Source organism: Hyperolius riggenbachi, chromosome 6 (genome assembly GCF_040937935.1).
Source record: "Hyperolius riggenbachi isolate aHypRig1 chromosome 6, aHypRig1.pri, whole genome shotgun sequence".
Taxonomy (NCBI): Eukaryota; Metazoa; Chordata; class Amphibia; order Anura; family Hyperoliidae; genus Hyperolius; species Hyperolius riggenbachi.
Genome location: NC_090651.1, coordinates 74,652,698 through 74,677,468, shown reverse-complemented (window position 1 = coordinate 74,677,468; position 24,771 = coordinate 74,652,698). Strand labels below are relative to the sequence as shown.

At 47.1% G+C, this 24,771-nt stretch overlaps 1 protein-coding gene across 1 annotated transcript in view; it reads right to left on the bottom strand.

Moving 5' to 3' along the window:
* Positions 1 to 20,973, bottom strand: part of LOC137522465 (uncharacterized) — a 38,692-nt gene extending 17,719 nt beyond the window's left edge. Inside the window, exon 1 of the mRNA XM_068242532.1 lies at positions 20,853 to 20,973. The gene's annotated coding sequence lies outside the window, so the exon portion shown is untranslated. The remainder of the gene's footprint in view (positions 1 to 20,852) is intronic.
* Positions 20,974 to 24,771: the final 3,798 nt, after the last annotated feature.

Here is a 24,771-nt window from a genome sequence, read left to right as displayed (position 1 = left end):
GAATATAGGGAGTCTATGCAGCGTAGCATTCTGTCTCCCAAGTTTATGTGTTTTAAAACAGCCCTTAACCAGTCCCAGCCCACGCAGTCAAATGCCTTCTCGGCGTCTGTGGATAATAGCATGCAGGGTTTTTCCTTTGACCGCGAGAACTGCAACAGGTCCAGGGCCCTGATGGTATTGTCCCTAGCCTCTCTATTGGGTATAAAACCCACTTGGTCCCAGTGTACTAAATGACCCATGTGCTCGGCCAGCCTGTTAGCTAATACTTTTGCAAAAATTTTTAGATCTAAGTTTAGTAAGGATATCGGCCTATAGCTACCACATGCTGTTGGATCTTTATTTGGCTTGGCTATGACGGCAAAATGGGATTCCAGGGTTTGTTGTGGAAACTTAATTAGTTCTTCCTCTGAAGCTAGTGCGTTTTCCCAGTTATTTTTAACTTGGATTTTCCATAATGTTCATGTATGAGTTAAAACGTTTGTACAGTATTTAGTTTAAATTGCTGTTGCCACTTTGTGATAGATAAGTGACTTTTGGGTTGCAGTTTGGGCACTCGGCCTCCAAAAGGTTTGCCACCACTGTCCTAATCTAATGTCCCATCATTGCTAAGTTCATGTACATTTGTCTCCACCCGTGACCACACCCACATTCTGGTCCATGGCCCACCCATTTTTCGGCGCGCTGCACAACGTAACCCTCATATTTTTCGGCGCGCTAGCTGCAGTGTGCTGATCTCTGCTGCCTGCAGTATGTACAGTATAAGCTGTTCTCTAGTGCCTGCACTGTGTGCTGATCTACCTCCAGTGTGTACAGTATAAGGTATTACTCTGTGCCTTTACTGATTGTAAACCAGCTGTAATGTATGCTGATTCCTGCTACTTTCAGTATGTACAGTATTAGCTGTAAAGACTGGTACACACATACAATTTTGATTAGCCAATTTTACCTCTGTTCATCAAATTCATTGTCTGTTGGCCCACTTACTGCATGGGGGTGGTAAAATTGGTCAGTGACTGATTGTAAATTATCTAAATAATGGACAGGGGGCACCATTTAATATTTCATTGGGCAGGCCCGTTATCTGTAGCTTACACCGCTGCTAAGTTCATGTACATTTGGCCCCACCCGAGGCCACGCCCACTCACTGCATGACCACGCCCATTTTAACCCACCTAGTGCCTACAGGTGCCCCCGATCTCCAAGGACCCTAAGAACGCCCCTGCTAACTCTCCTGGTGATCCTGTGTCTCTAATACTTTTAGCCACAGGTCCTCAACAAGCATGCAGATCAGGTGCTCTGACTGAAGTCAGACTGGATTAGCTGCATGCTTATTTCAGGTGTGTGATTCAGCCACTATTACTGCCAGAGAGATCAGCAGGGCTGACAAGCAATTGGTATTGTTTAAAAGGAAACATCCATATCCCTCTCAGTTAAGGCTCCCTTTAAAGGGATGAGGTGGCAACCCTATTTGGAATGGCCCAGGTATTGCTAAATTGATGGTGTGTAAGTTAATATATTTTTTCATAAGGGAATAAGCACTTCCTGTCCTGATGATTGGAAGATGCAATAATTCAAGGGCTGACATTTGTATCCTATTGTTCTGCCTTTACTGAAATCTACAGAGATGGGTGGAGAAACCTCACCCTAGTCCCACCCAGCTAGGGTTCCCAACCAATACAATGAATACAAGGAAAGCAGGGCAGCATATTTGTATCTGCAAGGTGTGTTTATCTGTCCTCTGAGGCTGGGTGTCCAGTCCTGTCAGTTTATATCAGTTTTCTATGAGTGTGTTCACACATAAAAGGTATACAGTTCTAATCCTCTCAGGCAAAACTGATAGAAAACTGATGCAAATCTGACAGGACAGTACTGGACTGGACCAGCAATGTACAGATTTATGTGTGGAAAAAAAGCCTGAAGCTATGTAGACTTTCTGGATTAATCTTAGCGAAGGACTATCTTGGCCAAAGACTCATACACAGGTAGTAAGCAGGTAGAATTGGCACCCAATCTCTCAGGCAACATAGCAGGGCTGAGGCTGTACAGATGCCTCGCTAGCCTACAGGCTAGCAACATGTTCGGTTCCTATGAAGGGAAGTGGAGCAGTGCAGAAATGATGCTACAGGCTGGACGGGTTAAGTGGGGAGAACAATGCTCTCGGCCATTGCGATATGCCAGGTAGATCGCTGGTCGAGCGGCCGAGAAGTGTCAGGAGCTGCTGTGCACAGGATAGATTCTAGGCAGAGGCGGTGGTTATCGTCCGCCTTGGCTGAGTTTCATCTAGTGTGTATAGGAACATCAAGGATTTTGAGTGTGTACAGGAGCCGCCAGATGCTGCCTAACGATCCGGCATGCCATATCTTTAGCAGCCCCAATGTCCCACTGACCCGAGCACATGCAGTCTTCCATGTGTTGTGCGCCATGTGCCATCCCTCCCCCCCTCTTTAGCAACAGATATGTCACTACCCTTTAGGCTAGCAATGCATCTGTACTGAGGAAGACAATACTTGTGCATGTGTATCAGGCTTAACAGCTTCCTCCAGTACACATTGCACAGAAAGCAGTGATAGGTTTCCCTCATCCCTAATTTGAATTATTTCTCCCCTCTAATCAGGGCCGGATTTACCATAAGGCAGGGTAGGCACGTGCCTACAGGCGCCTGATGATGGAAAGGCGGCTTACTCCCCTCTCCAAGTGCCTCCTTCTCTATGCAGAGTCCTGAGCAGAGTGCAAATGAGAGGTTAGTCACCCAGCTCTTGGCATTCCACTGACAAGATCACCCTTCAGTCAGGGGCACCTCTAGCAACATAATATGGAGGTTCCTCTAGCTACCCAATACTTGTGGACACCTCTAGCTACTTAATATTGAGGGTACTGTGCTGCAGTTTGGCGGGGGTTTGGAGGTGCATGGAGGGCAAAGTCTAAGGTGACAGGACATCTGTGCCTATAGGCTTCTGTGAGGTAAATCCGGGCCTGCCTCTAATAATAATTACTGTCACTAGCAGGTATCGGGACTCAATCCCTTTGGCAACAGTTTGAGGACACATTCTGTAAAACTAGAGGATAGCAACGTGCTCTGTTGCTATGGAGGGATGATGGCACAAGAATGAAGGGGGGTAAGGAGAAGAACAGCTGGCTCAGCCTATGCTTGGCTGAGATGATCTGGCAATCTGGATCTTTCGGTGACACATTGCGGCCACCATATAAACGTCAGATTTTCAGCAGAAGCGACCCCAACCTCCCACCTCCGCTGAGGACCCTCTAGTTTGAGCCTCACTCTCACCAATAGCCTGAAGTCTGCCCTGTGGGCTGACAGCTGTGAGTCACCCTGTGAACTTTACTTTCATATCAGATAAGCAGCAAACACAGAGGTCGGCTGACTGTAACACTTTCACTTCTGGATCACAACGCCAGTTCTTTGCAGTTTATAGAGGAACCCTGACTGCTGAAGGCTTTCATTTTTTGCCTGCTAACAGGCTTTACTTTACAAATTCTACAGCATGTACCGTAAATGTTTTATCTACAGAAGTGTCTAATGTCTGGTACACACCATGCAATTTCTCGCCAGATAGATGGTCCTATAGATCAGGACTTTTCAACCTGTGGTACTTGTACCACCAGTGGTACTTTGCTGTTGGCCAGGTGGTAGGCTCCAAGTTTGCCTGCCACTTAATTGCCCGGCTGCTGCTTGTCCTGGTCCTGTCTCAACAAAGTTTGGCTGCCCCTGGCTTGCTCCTCACTGTGCAGCCCTGCGGCATACTTCAGACCTCAGAACAGCAGTGAGGAGACAGCCAGGCAAATAGTGCACAATGTCAACGGATGTACTTCAAATACAGAAGTAGTATACTGCAAATACAATAAAGTGACATCACTGTTCACCTCCGGTATTTGAAGTATACGTACCGTCACTGTGCACAGTTTATCTCTTCATTGCGGCCAGGTTACCATTGAAGCAAGGGATGGAGGGAGGAACTGGAAAGGCTGTTTATCTACATATAACCAATATACCAATAATGGCAATCTGTAGGCTAGCAATCTAATCTTAATCCTTTTCCCCACCAAGGCTATTCCCCTCCCATATGCCCCACCTTTTCTTAAAGTGTACCTGTAAGAAAAAAGTGCCTCTTGGGGGTACTTACCTTGGGAGGGGGCAGCCTCTGGATCCTAAAGAGGCTTCCCCCTTCCTCCTCAGTAGAGGGGATCCAGCGCTGGGACCCCCTGAAGATCTTCTTGTCGGCGTGAGCGCATGCGCAGTAGCGGCTTTCCGCTTGGGCTCTGGCGGAAACAGACGATCCTGTTCGGGTCAGATCTACTGCGCAAGCACAATGGTGGTACTTGAATTTTTTCAGGCGATAAAAGAGGTACAGTTAGTGAAAAGGTTGAAAAGCCCTGCAATAGATCATTTCCGACAGGTCCAATCTGATTTCTGACCATTTTTCTGATCGATTTGTATACAAGTGATCGGAAAATCGATTGGAATAAGATTGGACTTGTTGGAAATGATCTATTGGACCATCTATCTGGCGAGAAATTGCATGGTGTGAACCAGGCTTTATCTGTGCATGTAACTGTTCAGCTGAATGTGTCCTTTATTCCTCTGTGCCACTATCCTGCACTGAAACTTTTCTCAGAGGACAGGAATCTTTCAGGCTGGTTTCACAATGCCGACAGTGTACCGGATACCGGAAGTGTATAGACAAAATACGCCTCTGCGCTTGTGTGACGTAAATAGGTGTGGTGATCAGTTTAAAATATGTGTGGCGACAGTCATCACATGTCGGTCCAAGTTACCCACCAACACGCTGTTGCGCTACTGACAGCGGTGCAGCGAAAACGTTACTTCCATTGCATCGGTACGAAATGTCCCATAGACTTTCACTGGTGTGACGTTAACCTGCGGTAAAAAAAGGGTCACACAACGCACCGGTGTGAAAGGGGCCTCAAGCACAAATGAAAAGTGACATCTGGCTGTGCAAGCGCTCATTCTCACAAACATAATGAGCTTGTTTCACTGTTGTATAAGCACATTATCCGCATGTTGCGACACATACAGTGAAGCATACAGTCAATGAAAGGGATGCTTCACTACCATAGGTAGCATGTGACAGCTTATTAAGCAAAGTGCATGAGTGTGAATACTACCTGAAGGCTTAGTAAGCTGTCACATGCTACCTATGGTGTTATATTCAGATCTATAGCTGGATGTCAGCACGAATGGCTGCACTGAATGTCTAAGAAATATGTTCAGGCTTTACTCCTCTTGAATTAGTCTGTGATACAGCAGGGAATGTCAAAGCTTCATTAACTACAAGGCTCAGCACAGTAACTCCTATATCCTCTTGACACTGCAACAATTCTATCTATAATAACAAGGGTATGTTTAGATGTGAAACCTGCTCTATTGCCGCGCCCTTCCAACGGAAGAAAAATGTCATATTTCTCGCAGGAATGTGTAAAGTCCAGTAACGGCTGTTCAGAGAGTGTCAGGAGGACAGGATGTGCATCCTTCTTCTGGCGGGTGACCCCGAGAGGCCCCAGGGTGCCGCCACTGGGCCCCTTCCTTTCCAGAAACACAGCTAGCAGTGTTGTTAAATAACACCATGTAAACAGCCTTGATGGTGAATGAAGTCTAGTGAGCCTAGAATCTAGTGAGTAAAATTGTCATTGTAGTAGAGTCCTGGTTATCCAGAACTCAACTAACCAGTGGTCTCACTGGCAGTACTCAAAATGGTGAAGGCCAACTTCTTTGACTGCTTGTGGGGTATGCTGTGCCTAAAGACTGGGTTCCACGGCTCTTACTGCCACAAAGCCCCGCCACCTAACACCACAAATGACGCCAAGCACCTACCGCCCAACACCACAACCGCCACAGAGACACAGCCGCCCATATCCTGAGGTCGGTTTCACACTGTAAATTGGCATTAGCGTTGCATGCTGAAACCAGTGCAGGAGATTTGGGCGCAGCGCTGGAGACTTGGGCGCAGCCGGCGCCACCATAGGCTGTAATAGGAATTACGGCTATAGCAGGCACAGGGAGTAACTTCAGCGCCGTCAGAAGACAGAGCTGAAGTTACTTTTAAACATAATAATTCGTCTTCGAGCAATTGCTGGAAGCCAAATTATTTCATTCCCCACCATCCATGGCGGTCTGGAGGGGGAATAGTATTTAAAATGGCCGAGACTTCTGCAGCAGCAGGATCAGCCATATACCGGCTGAATCCTGCGCCCAAGTCTCCAGTGCCGTTATCGCTCGTACGCAAAAACAGGCCTTCAGAGAATACCGCATTACTACGCGGTATTCCCTTTCATACATCCAGCGAAACAGGAAGTGACCCGCGCTTGTGGTCACTTCCTATTTTTAATGCCGAAGTGGGGTAAGCGTATTGTTAAATATACGCTTCCGTGCATGTGCGCTGCACTGCTGGCTCCAACTTTTTTTTAAAACAATGCGACACCATAGACTTACATGACTTCTGGTCCAACACAGATTGCCGCAGATACACACGGTAACATAGTTTTGGAAGCGCATCAGATTGAGGACTTCCAGCGCACCGCACCGCGACGCGTAATATGTTTTTCCCCATAGACTTTCATTACCCTGCGGTAACAGTGTAGCAATTTGCTGCATTGCACCGTCACAGTGTGAAAGGGCCCTGAGGGTGTGTCACCTCCGTCCAAAGCCCACACCACCACCGCACTAAGCTGCCATCCATAACTGCGCCACCCACACTTAGCTACCACTCATGCTCCATGCATACTTACAACCTTCAGTTAGTATATAAGATTCCTGGCAGATCGACAGTTGATTAAGCAGTTGCTGCTTGCTAACTGTGCGGGTTAAAGGACAACTGCAGTGAGAAGAATATGGAGGCTGCCATATTTATTTCCTTTTAAACAATACCAGTTGCCTGGCAGCCCTGCTGATCAGTATGGCTGTAGTAGTGTCTGAATAACACCAGAAGCAAGCGTGCAGCTAATCTTATCGGACCTGACAGTGGCGTAGCTAAGGAGCTGTGGGCCCCGATGCAAGTTTTACAATGGGGCCCCCCCTAGCACTCTATACATAACAATTGATACGGCGCACCAAAACCTGCCAATGGCAACTACAGTGTCAGAGGTGCAAGAAGGGGATGGGGAACAGCTTGTTAATGATTACCACTAATAAAAGTATCTATAGAAGTGATTATTATGAGCACAGGACTAATAGAGAGCTAATACTGTAATTGAGGGAGGGCCCTTCGGGGCCCCTCTGGCCCAAGGGCCCCGATGCGGCCGCTACCTCTGCACCCCCTATTGCTACGCCCCTGGGACCTGACAATAATGTCAGAAACACCTGATATGCTGCATGCTTGTTCAGGGTCTATGGCTAAAAGTATTAGAGGCAGAGGATCAGCAGGATAGCCAGGCAGCTGGTATTGCTTGAAAGGAAATAAATATGGCAGCCTCCATATCCCTCTCACTTCAGTTGTCCTTTAACTTTTATCTGATCTCAGTGTGTTCACACTATGCAAAATTAACTGTCTTTTAGTTATGTAGAGAGCCATATTTATAAAGCAGTGATCAGGCTGTTCACCATCACATACTGTAGATCACGAAATAGTATTAAAGAGAACCCGAGGGGGGGTTCTAAGAATCCTAATAGCAAACAGAGGCTGGGTCTGCATATACTGCCCAGCCTCTGTTGCTATACAGCGTCCCTCCAGGCCCCCCCTGTGCTCTGCTCTGCCTCCCATAAATCACACACCGCTGTTTACCTCTGCCTATCAATCTCGCCGCTCCCCCGCCACCTCTAGGTTGCCGCTTCCCACCCGTGTCCCTTCCCTCCAATCAGCAGGGAGGGAAGGGACGCGGGCAGAGAGCGGGGACCTAGAGGAAACGGGGGAGCGGCGAGATTGATAGGCAGAGGTAAACAGCCATCGTGTCGCCAGCCCGGCTTGTGATTTATGGGGGGCAGAGCAGAACGCAGGGGGGCCCTGGAGGGACGCTGTATAGCAACAGAGGCTGGGCAGTTTACGCAGACCCAGCCTCTGTTTGCTATTAGGATTCTTAGAACCCACCTCGGGTTCTCTTTAAAAGTAAAAATAGTAAAGGCCACAGGCAACAATGGAGTAAAGAGTCCTGCAGATCCTCTACACTAATACCTTTAGCCATAGACCCTGAACAAGCATGCAGCATATCAGGTGTTTCTGACATTATTGTCAGATCTGACAAGATTAGCTGCATGCTTGTTTCCGGTGTTATTCAGACACTACTGCAGCCAAATAGATCAGAAGGACTGCCAGGCAACAGGTATTGTTTAAAAGAAAATAAATATGGCAGCCTCCGTATCCCTCTCACCTCGGGGTTCTTTTAATGAATCTGGCATTATGGAAGAGGAGAATAAAGAGTTGCTGTATTATTATCATTATGCCAGTTCTTTATAAATCGGTGCCAGTCTCATGTATGGAGGTCAGTGCAGGGTGATTATTAGAGATACAGCTTGATTCTCTCTTATTAGACAACATGTGACAGGTCTTCCTGGTAGAGGCATTCATGTACTGCGGAGGGAGATTCCTGAGGCTGCTGTGCCCAGCAATAACACTGGAGCCATTTCATTGTGAGATAAGAGGCCTGTGTGTGGCCGCAGGAGGGGACAGGAAGCTCTCTGGGCTATTCAGACATCTGTGTCTGCTGGGCTGGCGGTAAATAATGAGCGTTTTAATGAATCAATGCCTCAGACTGTCCTGTGACTAAATGAAAGGATAAATATTCTTGTAGATGTGTTAACTGACCCCTAAACTGGCTAACAGTTCAATAATGCGGGTATAAGGGTGCCCATACATAACTCGATATTGAGGGCTGATCGACCTTCTAATTCTATTATTTTATCGAATTGGTCTTGATCTTTCGATAAATTTCCGACCAAAATTGGTCAAAAGGATCATTGGCAAGTGCTCAATTGAGTACACGACTGATGGGCTCACCTGTCATGGCGGCGCGAATCCTGCCCTCTTCCAATGTTCGGGGTTGCATATGACCCTGTCGGTGCACTCTGCTGCAGGGTCAAATTAATCGATTTTTTGGAGTTGCGGTGTGATACGAAGGGGCGGTGCATCACACCGCAATGCTTTCTGCAAATGTAAAACCGGCCTAAAAGTGATCATACAATGTATGGCCAGATCGAGAGGATCCATCTGAAAATGGCACCTGAGAATAATGGCGCATGGTGTTGCCGCTAATCCGTTTGCCGCTTATCGGTATTTAACGTTAAAGCCTTATTGTTATTTACCGTTACCCCTGGTGGTGCCTAATCCTAACCACCCCCCTGGTGGTGCCTAACCCTAAGACCCCCCTGGGGGTGCCTAACCCTAAGACCCCCTGGTGGTGCCTAACCCTAAGACCCCCCGGTTGGTGACTAACCCTAACCACCCCCCTGGTGGTGCCTAACCCTAAGACCCCCTGGTGGTGCCTAATCCTAACCACCCCCCTGGTGGTGCCTAACACTAACCACCCCCCTGGTGGTTTCTAACCCTAAGACCCCCCTGGTGGTGCCTAACCCTAAGACCCCCCTGATGGTGCCTAACCCTAGGACCCCCCCTCACATTAAAACCATTCACCATTTTGCAGTTAAAAAACATCTGCAGTTTGGCTTTTGTAGGGCGCTATTGATAAATAACGTTACTGTGGGTAATAACGTCTGCTGTTTGGCAAATGAACGGCACTATTGATAAATAACGTTAGTGTGTGCCACTATTGTTAAATAAAGTTAGTGTGTGCCGTTTTTCTTGTAACTATAAATAGCGATAAGCGTATCTTTTTAATGCAGCTCCATTTTCATGCATAGGCGCTGTGCGCCATTATTCACTGATCCGAGATCGAGATCTCTTATCAACTCTTAACAGAGATGAATCTATTGCTGCTACACACTGCACAGTGATTTCCAATAGAATACAGCATGAAATCTACTGGAAATCATCCCGCTGCCAACCCCCCCAAATGTATGTGTGACTCCCTCATGCACAGTGCTACAGGCTCACCTGTCCGAGCCGCAAATCCTGGCCTCCTCTGGTGTCCAGCGTCACCGCAAGCGCATGTAGTGACATCACGACATTAACCTGGTGCCATATGGTAAATGCTCTTGGGGTGACGCCAGACACCGGCGGAGACCAGGATTCACAGCGTGTGACAGATGAGCCTCCAGCACTGCACACAGGCATTGGGGGACACATATACACTTAAGGGATCACCAGCTGTCAGTTGTCGCGATAGCAAACACCGTTACTGCCATGCACCCGATCGAGCTCTTGCTACTGAAGTTTTCCAGCATTCCCGATTGATCCCATCAGCCAGATCGATCAATAGATCAAAAGAGCAGGCGACCGTGCTGTGGCACTGATTCTTTTCCAATTTGGTAAAATTATCTAAATTGTAAGGTCAATCGGTCCACAATGACGAGTAATGTGTGGGCACCCTTAGTCAGCACATTACTGTTACTTCTCAACACCACTTGGCTGAGCTGGCAATCCGACTAGAATAGTCTGGTTTGAAGCTACGTCACTGCCAAAAAAAATTACAAGACTATTACCAGACTATATATATTACAATTCAGCTATCTGTCACCCACCTCCAGCACAGCAAGGTATGCTCACACTCTCACTGGGGCCTGTATGCAATTCCCTTTTTCTCCTGAGTTTTCTACCAGGAGATAATTTTTCAAAAGTGCTTTCAAGCAATTTGGAATTAGAAAGCTACCAAAAAGTAGGTGAATTTTTTTTGAGTGTTTTCTTGCTTGCTGGTTGTTTAACAGTTTAAAAATATCACCTAGGCGAAAACTCAGGGGAAAAGGGTAATAGTATATGGGCCTTAGGATCGCCGACCCCCGATGGCTTGGCGTTTTCTGCGCATGTGTGGCCATGTGCATCCAGAGCGCATCCAAATCACCGGGATGACGTGGGCGCGTCTGCGTGTGGGGCGGACGCGTCTGCGTGTGGGGCGGGCGTGTCTGTGTGTGGAGCGGGCACGTCTGCGTGTGGGGCGGGCGTGCGCCTGCACATGTGCAGAAGACACCGACTCAAATGACTTCGAGGGGCTGGAAGAAGCCCCAGGTAACTCAAGCTAGATTTATTTGCTCACCTTGGAAGTCCTTCACTATTCTAATCCTTACTATAGTACGCTATTTTAAAACACATGCTATACTATTTATCAGAAATTATATTTTTTAATATTCAAACTTATTTTCCATCATTCTGTCTTATCAGTAATGTCCTGGCGTCTAGGTGGCAGAATGCCATTAGCCCAGGTCTTGTTATCTCAGCGAACACATACAGTTCAGACAGACATGTAAACATGTTTGTGCAGCTTTCATTCACCATTTTAGATGATCTATTCCTGCAACCTCTGATGGATTAAAGGGAACCTGAAGTGAGAGCAATAAGGAGGCTGCTGTATTTATTTCCTTTTAAACAATGCCAGTTGCCTGGCAGTCCTGTTGATCTTCTGGCATACATAGTGTCTGAGTCAAAACTCTGGAACAAGCATATGGCTAATTCAGTAAGACCTGAGTCAGCTGAGTCAGCGTACATGATTTGCATATGCTTGATCAGGGTCTATGGCTAGAAGTATTAGAGAAACAGGATCAGGAGGACTGCCAGGAAACTGGTATTGCTTAAAAGGAAAGAAGTATGGCAGCCTTCATAAAGTCTGAATCTAGCTAAAAAAAAAGTCAGATACTCACCATATGTAGAGGGAAGGCTCTGGATCTCAGCCTTCCTGGTCCTCTCTGTGTTCTCATTCCCCCGCTCTCCTGTGTGCAAATTTGCTGCCTTCTGGAGTCCTCGAGAGACTTCGGAAGCATGCATGTCCCCCCGAGAGCTTCTGAAGATGGGTGACTCCATACTGTGTATGTGGAAGTGCATGCTCACTCACACATGTGCAGTATCTTCAGAAGCTCTCGGGGGGGGGGGGGGGGGGAACATGTATGCTTCCAAAGTTTCCTCAGGATCCCCAAAGGCTTATTGAAATCAGTTGGTTTAATAATTGCAACGGGAGTAACAGCGCTGGACCGAGGCCACGGAGGGAGGACCGGGAAGGCTCTATAGGATCCAGAGACTTTCCTCTCCATAGGTTGGTATGGGACTTTTTTTAAGCTGTCTTCTGTACCATTTTAACATTAATGCATTCATTCCAACAAACATGGCCCATTCACTACACAGACTTTATGCAAGACTCCCTTAACACTGCTACTGCCTATAGAGCGTGTCCTGATGACTGCAGCTCTGGCGCTTTGAGTCCGCCAGGAGAAAGAGCGCAATATAAATGTTGTCTTGCAGCTTTCTGTTGCAGCCCAGGACCCTTTTTTTTCTTGTAGCCATGCTCACTTTGTGTATGAGCTTATATGTACTGGTCATACATTACGTCTGTGCAGGCCCAGTAGGACTAAGCAGTCGTGCACAGAGGAAAAAACCTATACAGAAGCAGTTCTGTCGTACATGCACGGACGTTACTCACGCATGGCCAGTTTGAAACAGTTCGTACATGGCAGACAGGAAGCATATTCAAGAAGAGCTTGTTGGTGGTGGTGGGGATATGAGGACCTGGGAAGCCTCCCGCGGCCCGCGGGCCATTTGCGGCCCTCGATACAATATTTTGTGGCCCTCGCCGGCAAAAGCTTCCTTATAGTTCGCTTCAGTGCTCCCAAGTAATCCGCCGCATCCCCGCCGCTAAACGATCCAAATCGCCTGGGGGGCAATCCGCAGGCATTTCCTGGAATGGGCAGAGCTTTCAGCTTCAGCTCTGCCCCTCCTGACGTCAATTGCCACACGGATCGCCGCCTCTCCCCGCCCCTCTCTGTGAAGGAAGAGTGAGAGGGGCGGGCAGAGGCGGCGATACGCCGCGATTGTGAAATTCCTTATGCGGCCCAGCCTCATCCTGACGCCGCGATTGTGAAATTCCTTATGCGGCCCAGCCTCATCCTGACTTTGCCTCCTGCGGCCCTCAGGTAAATTGAGTTTGAGACCCCTGCTCTAGACTATCCAGACTTCCTATTACTGAGCTATCTAACTCTAACAATTCATTTTGCTTCAGGTACACTTTAAAAGGAACCTGAAGTGAGAGGGATACAGAGGGTGTCATATTCATTTCCCTTTAAACAATACCAGTTTCCTGGCTGCCCTGCTGAACTGTTTTCCTGAAGAAGTGTCTGATTCACACACCTGAAACAAGCATGCAGCTAATCTTGTCAGATTTTTGTCAGTAACACCTGATCTGCTGCATGCTTGCTCAGGGTCTATGGCTAAAAGTATTCAGAGGGTCAGCAGGATGCCAGGCAACTGTTATTGTATAAAAGGAAATCAATATGGAAGCCTCCATATCCCTCTAACTTTGAGTTCCCTTTAAGGGAAGGGCAGGACCTCTGGCTGATCTCATTGCTATTTGTATCCTTCTTGAAATGCTTTCCCTAAGTGAGAAAGGATCAGGCAAAACATTAAAACCCGCTTATATTTTAGCCCTTCGAGATATGGACTCCACAAGCTCTGTGAAGGTGTCTTGTGGCATCTGGTACCAGAACGTTAGCAGCAGATCATTTGAGGCCTGGATTCTTGAGGTGGGGTTTGCATGAAACAGACTAATTTTTCCAGCACCTCTCACTGATGCTTTCCTCAACTGAGATCTGGGAATTTGAAAGCCAAGGAAAGGATGATTCATCAGACCAGCCACCCTCTTCCTTTGCTCTTGGTCATGTTCTGATACTTGCATGTCCAACGTGGGTGCTTTCCATTATAGCAGGGGTTTGCAGGAGCTCTCTCTGATCAGTCTATAATTACACAACTCCTATGCAGCAAGCAAGTGCATGTCACCTTGCTGTGACTGTACACCTGCTGCCTCCATACATCTCTCCCCATTACAGGTACCACTGTAACAATATAGGCATTGTTACTCACGCCACCTTTAGTCAGTGGTTTTAGTGTGGCTGATCATTGTACAAGGCTTGCATTACAAACAGAAAGTCCTCATATTCAGGCATATTACAATACAGTAAAATAAAAATGAAATCATTAAAAATGGTGGACAGGGATTACTGCTGCTTAAAGGACACCTGAAGTTAAAAGGATATGGAGGCTGCCACATGTATTTCCTTTTAAAATACCAGGCCATTCTGCTGATCCTCTGCCTCTAATACTTTTAGCCATTAAAATTTTGTTCAACACGAAGTCCAAAACGTTTATTGAACAATCAGGTACAGCATAAAATAGCTAACATGTTTCGGACTGAGCATGAAACATGTTAGCCATTTTATGCTGTACCTGACTGCTCAATAAATGTTTTGGACTTTTTTACACCCTAGAGTGTGCGGACATCATTTTGAACTACATTTCTGTGGCAGCCTGGTGTCCAGCAGCTTAAAGTGTACCAGAGACGGCACACTACAAAGTTCTTTTACTTACCCGGGGCTTCCTCCAGCCCCATAAGCATGGATGTGTCCATTGCCGTCCTCCTTCGGTCCTCCATTTAGTGGTAATCAGCCCCGGTATCTGGCTCAGTGACGTCAGCCGCCGGGGTCTTCTGTGCATGTGCACTAGGTCTGCGCATTATTATTATTGATTTATAAAGCGCCAACATATTCCATGGCGCTGTACAAAGTAAGAAACAAACATGGGGTACATAATACAGACAATGGTGTACACCAAAATACAAGATACATAATTAGAGACAAAATACAAAGAATGATACAAAAACAAATGATAGAATGACAGTGATAAAATTAACATGATGAATAAAATGTATAATGGTTACCAAGACACAAAAGGGGGAGAGAACCCTGCCCTTGCGAGCTTACAATCTAAAGGGAATGGGGGGGTGGGGGAACAGGAGGAAGGGTAGTATGCAGCTGCACATGCGCTGAAGACCCCGGCTGACTCAGACTGGAGCAGACTGAGACAGTTACTGCGACTGAGTGCGCTGGTACCAAGTGCTAACAAGCATCCGGCTGGTGCTGGAGAGCAGCTGACAGGTGGTGAATTCTGCTGCCTGGTGACTGCTGCTGTCTGGTGACTCCTCACTGCTGCCTGGTAACTGCTTGCTATGCACACAGTTCAAATGCCTTTTGATTATATAGATGGCACTAAGTGAACAATACAATATTCCCTATTTTAAAAATGTGGCTTTTACTAACAGTCACTAAGCAACTGTATACACAGGAATGGCCACACCTGCCAGAAGCATTTCCTCCACTGAAGAGCCAGCATTTCCTGCTTGGCTCCAGCTCGCTTCTTTCACTTCCTTTGTTTCTTTTGGAAATAAAACAGTTATTACTACAAATAGTTACAGTGAGGCAAAATGAAGGGGTTCTTATAAGACACATTTGTTCCAGTTTATACCTAACTGGTAACACATCAACAACACAAATCATCTGGAAATGACAGTTGATAACTTTGAACCACTACTTTACTTTTGTACAGTTTTTTTTCCTTCTTCATCTGTTTTTCTACACAAACCTATATACACTCAGGAGACCCTGGCAATCAGAGACAGTTATAACTGCACATTATGGACTGTGAGAAGGGTGTGTGGACAGGAGAGGGCACGTTATGAGGAGGGTGTGTTGACAGGAGATGGCGCTGTATGAATTAGATGTTAAAGTGGACCTGAACTCTTCCACAGGACAGAAGGAAAACAGAGAGAAATACACCCTGAATGTATTTTGAGAGTTTAGCCTGATTATCCCTCATCTGTGTCTTATCTCAGGTTGTACTTTGATCTCTCCCCTGTGTCAGCTGACTGCTACGGCAGTGCAGCTAATTTGCAAGCACAGGATGTTAACAATATGTCTGCCTCCATGAAAGAAGGAAGTAGAAACACTGCAGATTTATTGTAGGATTTGTATCAGTTTTAACAAACAAATATTTTTCTTTAAAGGTTAGTATGCTGTTGCATATCTTTTAGAGCAGAGGAAGTTCTGAGTTCAGGTCCACTTTAACATCTAATTCATACAGCGCCATCTCCTGTCAACACACCCTCCTCATAACGTGCCCTCTCCTGTCCACACACCCTTCTCACAGTCCATAAACCCTCCTCATACAGCACCCTCTCCTGTCCGTATACCTTTCTACACCCTTCTCACATACCCCCCTCTCCTGTCTATACACCCTCCTCATACAGCACCCTCTCCTGTCCGTATACCTTTCTCATACAGCATCCTCTCCATACACCCTCTACTGTCTATACACCCTCCTCATACAGCGCCCTCTCCTGTCCATACACCCTCCTCACATACCCCCCTCTCCTGTCTATACACCCTCCTCATACAGCACCCTCTCCTGTCCATACACCCTCCTCATACAGCGCCCTCTCCTGTCCATACACCCTCCTCATACAGCGCCCTCTCCTGTCCATACACCCTCCTCACATACCACTCTCTCCTGTCTATACACCCTCCTCATACAGCACCCTCTCCTGTCCATACAAACTCCTCACACAACCCCATCCTCTTGTCCATGCACCCTCCTCTCACATTGTCCCCAGTTGTCCATACACCCTCCTCATACAGTTTCCTCTCCTGCCCATACAAACTCCTCACACAACCCCATCCTCTTGTCCATGCACCCTCCTCTCACATTGTCCCCAGTTGTCCATACACCCTTCTCACACATTATTATTATTTAGGATTTATGTAGCACTGACATCCTTCACAGCGCTGAACTGTCCCTCACAGGGGCTCACAATTGAATCCCTACCATAGTAATATGTCTATGTATGTATTGTGTAGCATAAGTATCGTTGTCTAGGACCAATTTATGGGGAAGTCGATTAATTTATCTTTATGTTTTCTGATTTAGGAGGAAACCGGAGTGCCCCATGGAAACCCACACAGACAAATGGAGAACATACAAACTCCATGCAGATAGTGCCATAGCAGGGATACGGACCGGGACCTAGTGCTGCATGGCTAGAGCGCTAACCACTTACTATATCCTGTCCTTACAGACTCCTCACACCCTCCCCCCTCACACAGCATCCTCCTGTGCATACACCCCCCTCACACAACAGCCTCATCTCCTGCCCATACACCATTTCTTCTCACAGCGCCCCCTTTTGCCAATTCCTCCTCCTCACACAGTGCTCTCTTCTGTCCATACACCCTCCTCGCCCAGCTTCCTGTCCTGGCCACACACCTTCCTCACACAGTGCCCTCTCTTGCCCATAAACCTTCCTGTACCATTATCCATTATTATTTTGAAAATAAATATTATGGTTAACAAACCTGAAAAAGATCTGCAGATAAAATGTACTGCATGTATAATGATATTTTTTTATGTAGACATATTACACAGCACTCAAAATAGGTGTGAATTACAGACCTGAAATGAGCAGTCACAAAGACACAATGCAGAAGTTATAATGTGAGAAGTGCGGGTGTACATACAACTTAAGTAAAACTCTCTCCTGCCACTACACCCTCCTCATACAGTATCCCTTTCCTGCAGTGCTTTTTCCTGCCCCTCATAAGCTCCCCTCTCTGCCCCTCATATGGCGCCCTCTCCTGCCCCCTCATACAAAGCTCTCTCCTGCACTACCCTCTCTTGCCCCCTCATACAGTGCCCTTTCCTGCAGTACGCTCTCCACCCTCTCATACAGTGCCCTCTCTGCCCCTCATACAGTGCCCACTCCTGCAGGACCCTCTCCAGCCCCTCATACGGTGCCCTCTCTGTCCATCATATAGTACATTCTCCTGCCCCTCATACAAGCCCTCTCTGCCCCTCATACAGTGCCCTTTCTGCCCCTCATAGAGTGCCATCTCCTTCCCTTCATACAGTGCTCTCTCCTGCAGGACCCTCTCTAGCCCATCATGCAGTGCCCTTTCTGTCCCTCTTCCAGTGCCATCTCCTTCCCTTCATATGGTGCCCTCTCCTGCAGGACCCTCTCTAGCCCCTCATACAGTGTCCTCTCTGCCCCTCATACAGTGCCCACTCCTGCAGGACCCTCTCCTGCCCCTCATACAGTGCCCTCTCTTGCAGGACCCTCTCCTGCTCCTCATACAGTGCCCTTCCATGTAGTACCCTCTCCAGCCCCTCATACCGTGCCCTCTCTGTCCCTCATATAGTACCTTCTCCTGCCCCTCATACAAGCCCTCTCTACCCCTCATACAGTGCCCTCTCTGCCCCTCATACAGCGCCATCTCCTTCCCTTCATACAGTGCCCTCTCCTGCAGGACCCTCTCTAGCCCCTCATACAGTGCCCTCTCTGCCCCTCATACAAGCCCTCTCCTTCCCTTTATACAGCGCCCTTTCCTGCAGTACCCTCTCCACCCCCTCATACAGTGCCCTCTCTGCCCCTCATACAGTGCCCACTCCTGCAGGACCCTCTCCTGCCCCTCATACAGTTCTTTTCCCTGTAGTACCCTCTCCAGCCCCTCATACAGTGCCCTCTCTGTCCCTTATATATAGTACCTTCTCCTGCCCCTCATGCAATAATACAATACAATAATACAATAACATTTCTATAGCGCTTTTCTCCATAGGACTCAAAGCGCTTAGGCTCTCTCAGATTCAGTAGTTAGTAGGATGAAGTATTCACACAACAAAAGTTATATTTCTGCAAATGCCAGACTGAACAGGTGGGTTTTCAGTCTGGATTTAAACACGTCCAGGGATGGGGCTGTCCTGATCTGTTGAGGTAAGGAGTTCCAAAACGTAGGGGCAGCATGACAGAAGGCTCTGGGACCAAAAGTTTCCAAGTGGACTCTGGGTATGACTAGATTATTAGAACCTGTGGATCTGAGAATGCGGGGATTGCTACGCAGCTGTAACATATCTTTCATGTTTCCAGGGCCTAGATTATTCAGGGATTTAAATGTCAGTAGGCCGATCTTGAATAGGACCCTCCATTCTATAGGTAGCCAGTGAAGGGAATGCAGGACTGGCGTTATGTGGCAGTGACGGGGTTGGTTGGTTAGCAGTCTGGCAGCAGTATTCTGTATCAGCTGTAGGCGGTACAAGACCTTTTTTGGAAGGCCAGTGTAGAGAGCATTGCAGTAGTCCAGTCGGGATGTGATGAAGGCGTGGACTAAGGTTGGCAGATCTTCTGGGGCTTCATGCAAGCCCTCTCTGCCCCTCATACAGTGCCCTTTCTGCCCCTCATACAGTGCCATCTCCTTCCCTTCATACAGTGCTCTCTCCTGCATGACCCTCTCTAGCCCATCATGCAGTGCCCTTTCTGCCCCTCTTTCAGTGCCATCTCCTTCCCTTCATACAGTTCCCTCTCCTGCAGGACCCTCTCTAGCCCCTCATACAGTGCCCACTCCTGCAGGACCCTCTCTAGCCCCTCATACAGTGCCCACTCCTGCAAGACCCTCTCCTGCTCCTCATACAGTGCCCACTCCTGCAGGACCCTCTCCTGCTCCTCATACAGCGCCCTTCCATGTAGTACCCTCTCCAGCCCCTCATACAGTGCCCTCGCTGTCCCTCATATAGTACCTTCTCCTGCCCCTCATACAAGCCCTCTCTACTCTTCATTCAGTGCCCTCTCTGCCCCTCATACAGCGCCATCTCCTTCCCTTCATACAGTGCCCTCTCCTGCAGGACCCTCTCTAGCCCCTCATACAGTGCCCTTTCTGCCCCTCATACAGGCCCTCTCCTGCAGTACCTTCTCCAGCCCCTCATACAGTGCCCTCTCTGCCCCTCATACAAGCCCTCTCCTTCCCTTCATACAGTGCCCTCTCCTGCAGGACCCTCTCTAGCCCCTCATACAGTGCCCTCTCTGCCCCTCATACAAGCTCTCTCCTTCCCTTCATACAGTGCCCTCTCCTGCAGGACCCTCTCTAGCCCCTCATACAGTGCCCTCTCTGCCCCTCATACAAGCCCTCTCCTTCCCTTCATACAGTGCCCTCTCCTGCAGGACCCTCTCTAGCCCCTCATACAGTGCCCTCTCTGCCCCTCATACAAGCTCTCTCCTTCCCTTCATACAGTGCCCTCTCCTGCAGGACCCTCTCTAGCCCCTCATACAGTGCCCTCTCTGCCCCTCATACAAGCCCTCTCCTTCCCTTCATACAGTGCCCTCTCCTGCAGGACCCTCTCTAGCCCCTCATACAGTGCCCTCTCTGCCCCTCATACAAGCCCTCTCCTTCCCTTCATGCAGTGCCCTCTCCTGCAGGACCCTCTCTAGCCCCTCATACAGTGCCCTCTCTGCCCCTCATACAAGCTCTCTCCTTCCCTTCATACAGTGCCCTCTCCTGCAGGACCCTCTCTAGCCCCTCATACAGTGCCCTCTCTGCCCCTCATACAAGCCCTCTCCTTCCCTTTCTACAGTGCCCTTTCCTGCAGTACCCTCTCTAGCCCCTCATACAGTGCCCTCTCTGCCCCTCATACAGTGCCCACTCCTGCAGGACCCTCTCTAGCCCCTCATACAGTGCCCTCTCTGCCCCTCATACAAGCTCTCTCCTTCCCTTCATACAGTGCCCTCTCCTGCAGGACCCTCTCTAGCCCCTCATACAGTGCCCTCTCTGCCCCTCATACAAGCTCTCTCCTTCCCTTCATACAGTGCCCTTTCCTGCAGTACCCTCTCCACCCCCTCATACAGTGCCCTCTCTGCCCCTCATACAAGCCCTCTCCTTCCCTTCATACAGTGCCCTCTCCTGCAGTACCTTCTCCAGCCCCTCATGCAGTGCCCTCTCTGTCCCTCATACAGTGCCCTCTCCTTTCCCCACATACTGATCCCCCTGCAAGCATACGGTCTCCTCACTAACTGTTCCCTGCGCAGCACAGGATGCTCTAAGCGCCAGAAATCTTTTGCTTCACAAGTTTCTGTTTACTGGATAGTGTGACAAATACTTGGGAAGTACAGAACATTGTCAGTGTAGTAAGTGTGAGTTCCCCTACCTTATCCTGCAGAGACTGTGGCTGTATAATGCTCCTGCACCTGAAGATTTTCTGCTTTGCCTGGTCCTTACAGATCCTTGTAGCGTCTGCTACCTCTTCTTCCCTTCTCTCTGCTGCCTCCTCCTCCCTCTTCTCAGCTGCACCTCTCCCACCTCTCTCCCTCTTCCATTATCTCCTCCCTGAGCCCTGCCCTTCCTCATTGCCAGAAGCCTAACCAGAATCCTGCGCACATCTATATTGGCAATTTATAGGTTAAGTTTACTTTCTGATGCCTGGGGAGGAAGGAGTTAATTAAAGCAGCCAGCGCTCAGAGTTTGCTAAATCTCTGCAACTGTCAGCTCAGCAGAGAGATAATTATTAACCTGACTACAGTATGAGCCTTGTCCTCTAAGCTGTTCTTAAAGGGACCTGAATTTAGAGGTATATGGAGGCTGCCATATTTATTTTCTTTTAAACAATACCAGTTGCTGGGCAGTCTAGCACCAGTAGTGTCTGAATCACACACCTGAAACATGCATGCAGCTAATCTTGCCAGATTTTTGTCAGAAACACCTGATCTGCATGCTTGTTCATGGTCTATGGCTAAATGTATTAGAGCCAGAGGATCAGCAGCACAGCCAGGCAACTGGTATTATTTAAAATGAAATACATATGGCAGCCTCCATATCCCTCTCTCACTTCAGATTCCCTTTAAAGTGCACCTGCTTTTCTGACAATCCATCCTAACTCATCAGTTTGCCCAACCTCCAGCACAGAAATCCTGTTCTAAGGCCAAAATGTTCTTGCTACGGTACCTAAATCCCTTGCTACCTAGTGTCTAACCTTAAAGAGGAACTTTAACCCAGCCAGGATTGAACTTCATCCCAATCAGTAGCTGATACCCCCCTTTCCTACAAGAAATTGTTACCTTTTCTCCAATAGATCATCAAGGACATCTGTATGGCTGATATTGAGGTTAAACCCCTCCCACGGTGTGATGTCAGGACCATGGTCCTTAGTTTACTGTTTAACTTCCTTGCATTGTGGGAAATTATCACAGTGCTCAAATGACAAGCAAATCATTTCTTCCTCTGTGAAATTTTCGTTACCTGAGAGTTCTATGCACAGTGATGCACCTGTCAGTACAAAAGATGTTTCCAACTGTTATAAATTTCAAAATGTAAATAGGGATGGGGAAAGATTTTAGAAAGGACAAACACTGATTAAATAATTTATAAATGAATATTGTATAAAAAAAAATAGGGAATTTTATTCATTATGTAAAACCGCACATTATACACAAAAATCATCCTCTAAAAACACGCCTTTTTACAAGGACATTATATACGGTTAGTGTTAACCCTACTATAATTCTGCTGACCTGGGAACTCCAGCCCAGAGTAGTCTCCACCATAGTTGCTGAGAGACACAAGAAACCATTAGTTTCACTGAAGCTTCAGCATTCATCTAACAGTAACCAGATTTGGGTGACCTTTTGATAAACAGCAAACAGCAGCATTTTACCTTGTTACCGCATTTCCATTCACAGTAAGCACTCCCTTTGTGTGCTGCACTTGCCCTGGGGTGTGTTGTGATGTCACCAGGGTGGCAGCTAGAGGAATGTTGACCTGCAAGTTATGTGTCAACCTGACCAGAGTGCATAGTATTCATATGTGCAGCTCAGTTTTGTGCATCAGAAAAAAAAAAACCCAATGTCCTCAAACTTAGACACAGTTTCCCAAATTCTTCTATCTCTGCTTTGCTCCACAACTGCATTACATCTTAGATAAAACAAAACAAGACAAACTTTATATTAGTACCCGAAAAAGTTTTCCAAATTACAACTTGCATGATCTCAGCAGAATTCAGTAGAATTATCCTTTCTCCCTCTTTCTGACTGCTGTTTCTGTAAAGTGCACATGCTAAACTCAAATCGTTTGAAACCTCTGACAAGTGACAGATTTCTCCATATTGGATGACAATCGTGTGCAAAAAATGTAGTCAAATGACAATGATGAGTAACTGACAATGGACATTTTGCTTGATCCATCCAGTGGATCAACTCCGATGACTGTTGGGCCGATATCATGCAGTCTGCCACGTGTACAGTCCTGGCCGAAAGTTTTGAGACTGTCAAAAATATTGGAAAAGTTGGTGCTTAAGTTTTTATAAAAGCAATTTGCATATACTCCAGAATGTTATGAAGAGTGTTCAGATGAATTGCATAGTCCTTCTTTGCCATGAAAATTAACTGAATCCCAAAAAAACCTTTCCACTGCTTTTCATTGCTGTCATTAAAGGACCTGCTGAGATCATTTCAGTAATCGTCTTGTTAACTCAGGTGAGAATGTTGACGAACACAAGGCTGGAGATCATTATGTCAGGCTGATTGGGTTAGAATGGCAGACTTGACGTGTTAAAAGGAGGGTGATGCTTGAAATCATTGATCTTCCATTGTTAACCATGGAGACCAGCAGAGAAACACATGCAGCCATCCGTGCGTTGCATAAAAATGGCTTCACAGGCAAGGATATTGTGGCTACTAAGATTCCACCTAAATCAACAATTTATAGGATCATCAAGAACTTCAGGGAAAGAGGTTCAATTCTTGTTAAGAAGGCTTCAGGGCATCCAAGAAAGTCCAGCAAGCGCCAGGATCATCTCCTAAAGAGGACTCAGCTGAGGGATCGGAGTGCAACCAGGGCAGAGGTTGCTCGGGAATGGCAGCAGGCAGGTGTGAGCGCATCTGCATGCACAGTGAGGTGAAGACTTTTGGAAGATGGCCTGGTGTCAAGAAGGGCAGCAAAGAAGCCACTTCTCTCCCAAAAAAACATCAGGGACAGATTAGTCTTCTGCAGAAAGTATGGTGAATGGGCTGCTGAGGACTGGGGCAAAGTCATATTCTCAGATGAAGCCCCTTTCAGATTGTTTGAGGCATCTGGAAAAAGGCTTGTTAGAAGAAAAGGTGAGCGCCATTAGTCCTGTGTCATGCTAACAGTAAAGCATCCTGAGACCATTCATGTGTGGGGTTGCTTCTCATCCAAGGGAGTGGGCTCACTCACAATTTTGCCAAAAAACACAGCCATGAAAAAAGAATGGTACCAAAACATCCTCCAACAGCAACTTCTTCCAACAATCCAACAACAGTTTGGTGAAGAACAATGCATTTTCCAGCACGATGGAGCACCGTGTCATAAGGCAAATGTGATAACTAAGTGTCTCGGGGACCAAAACGTTGAAATTTTGGGTCCATGGCCTGGAACCTCCCCAGATCTTAATCCCATTGAGAACTTGTGGCCATTCCTCAAGAGGCGGGTGGACAAATAAAAACCAACTAATTCTGAGAAACTCAAAGAAGTGATTATGAAAGAATGGGTTGCTATCAGTCAGGATTTGGCTCAGAAGTTGATTGAGAGCATGCCCAGTCGAATTTCAGAAGTCCTGAAAAAGAAGGGCCAACACTGCAAATACTGACTTTGCATGAGTAATTTTTAATAAAAGCCTTTGAAACGTAAGAAGTGCTTATAATTGTATTTCAGTACATTACATAAACAACTGAAACAAAGATCTAAAAGCAGTTTAGCAGCAAACTTTGTGAAAACTAATAATTTTGACAGTCTCAAAACTTTTGGACAGGACTGTATGCAATGTCATTTGACCGATATTGTTCTACTGACTGTGCGCATATCATACATCTGCTTGCACGCGCAGTGCTTAAATGAGTTAATTGTTTGCAGAGTCGGTGTGCAAAAACTACAAATCTTTCCAACAAAGTCAGTGGTAAAGTCGATTGTGCAATGTTGGTCATCTATTTTCAGTGACTTTTGTTGAGCGTGTGTACGGACCTTTAGCTCAAAGCAGATAAGAGGCAGGTAAAATTATTTGGGCAAGATAAAACGTATGTGCACATGCACTATAAACACCGCCTGAAGGGAATGCA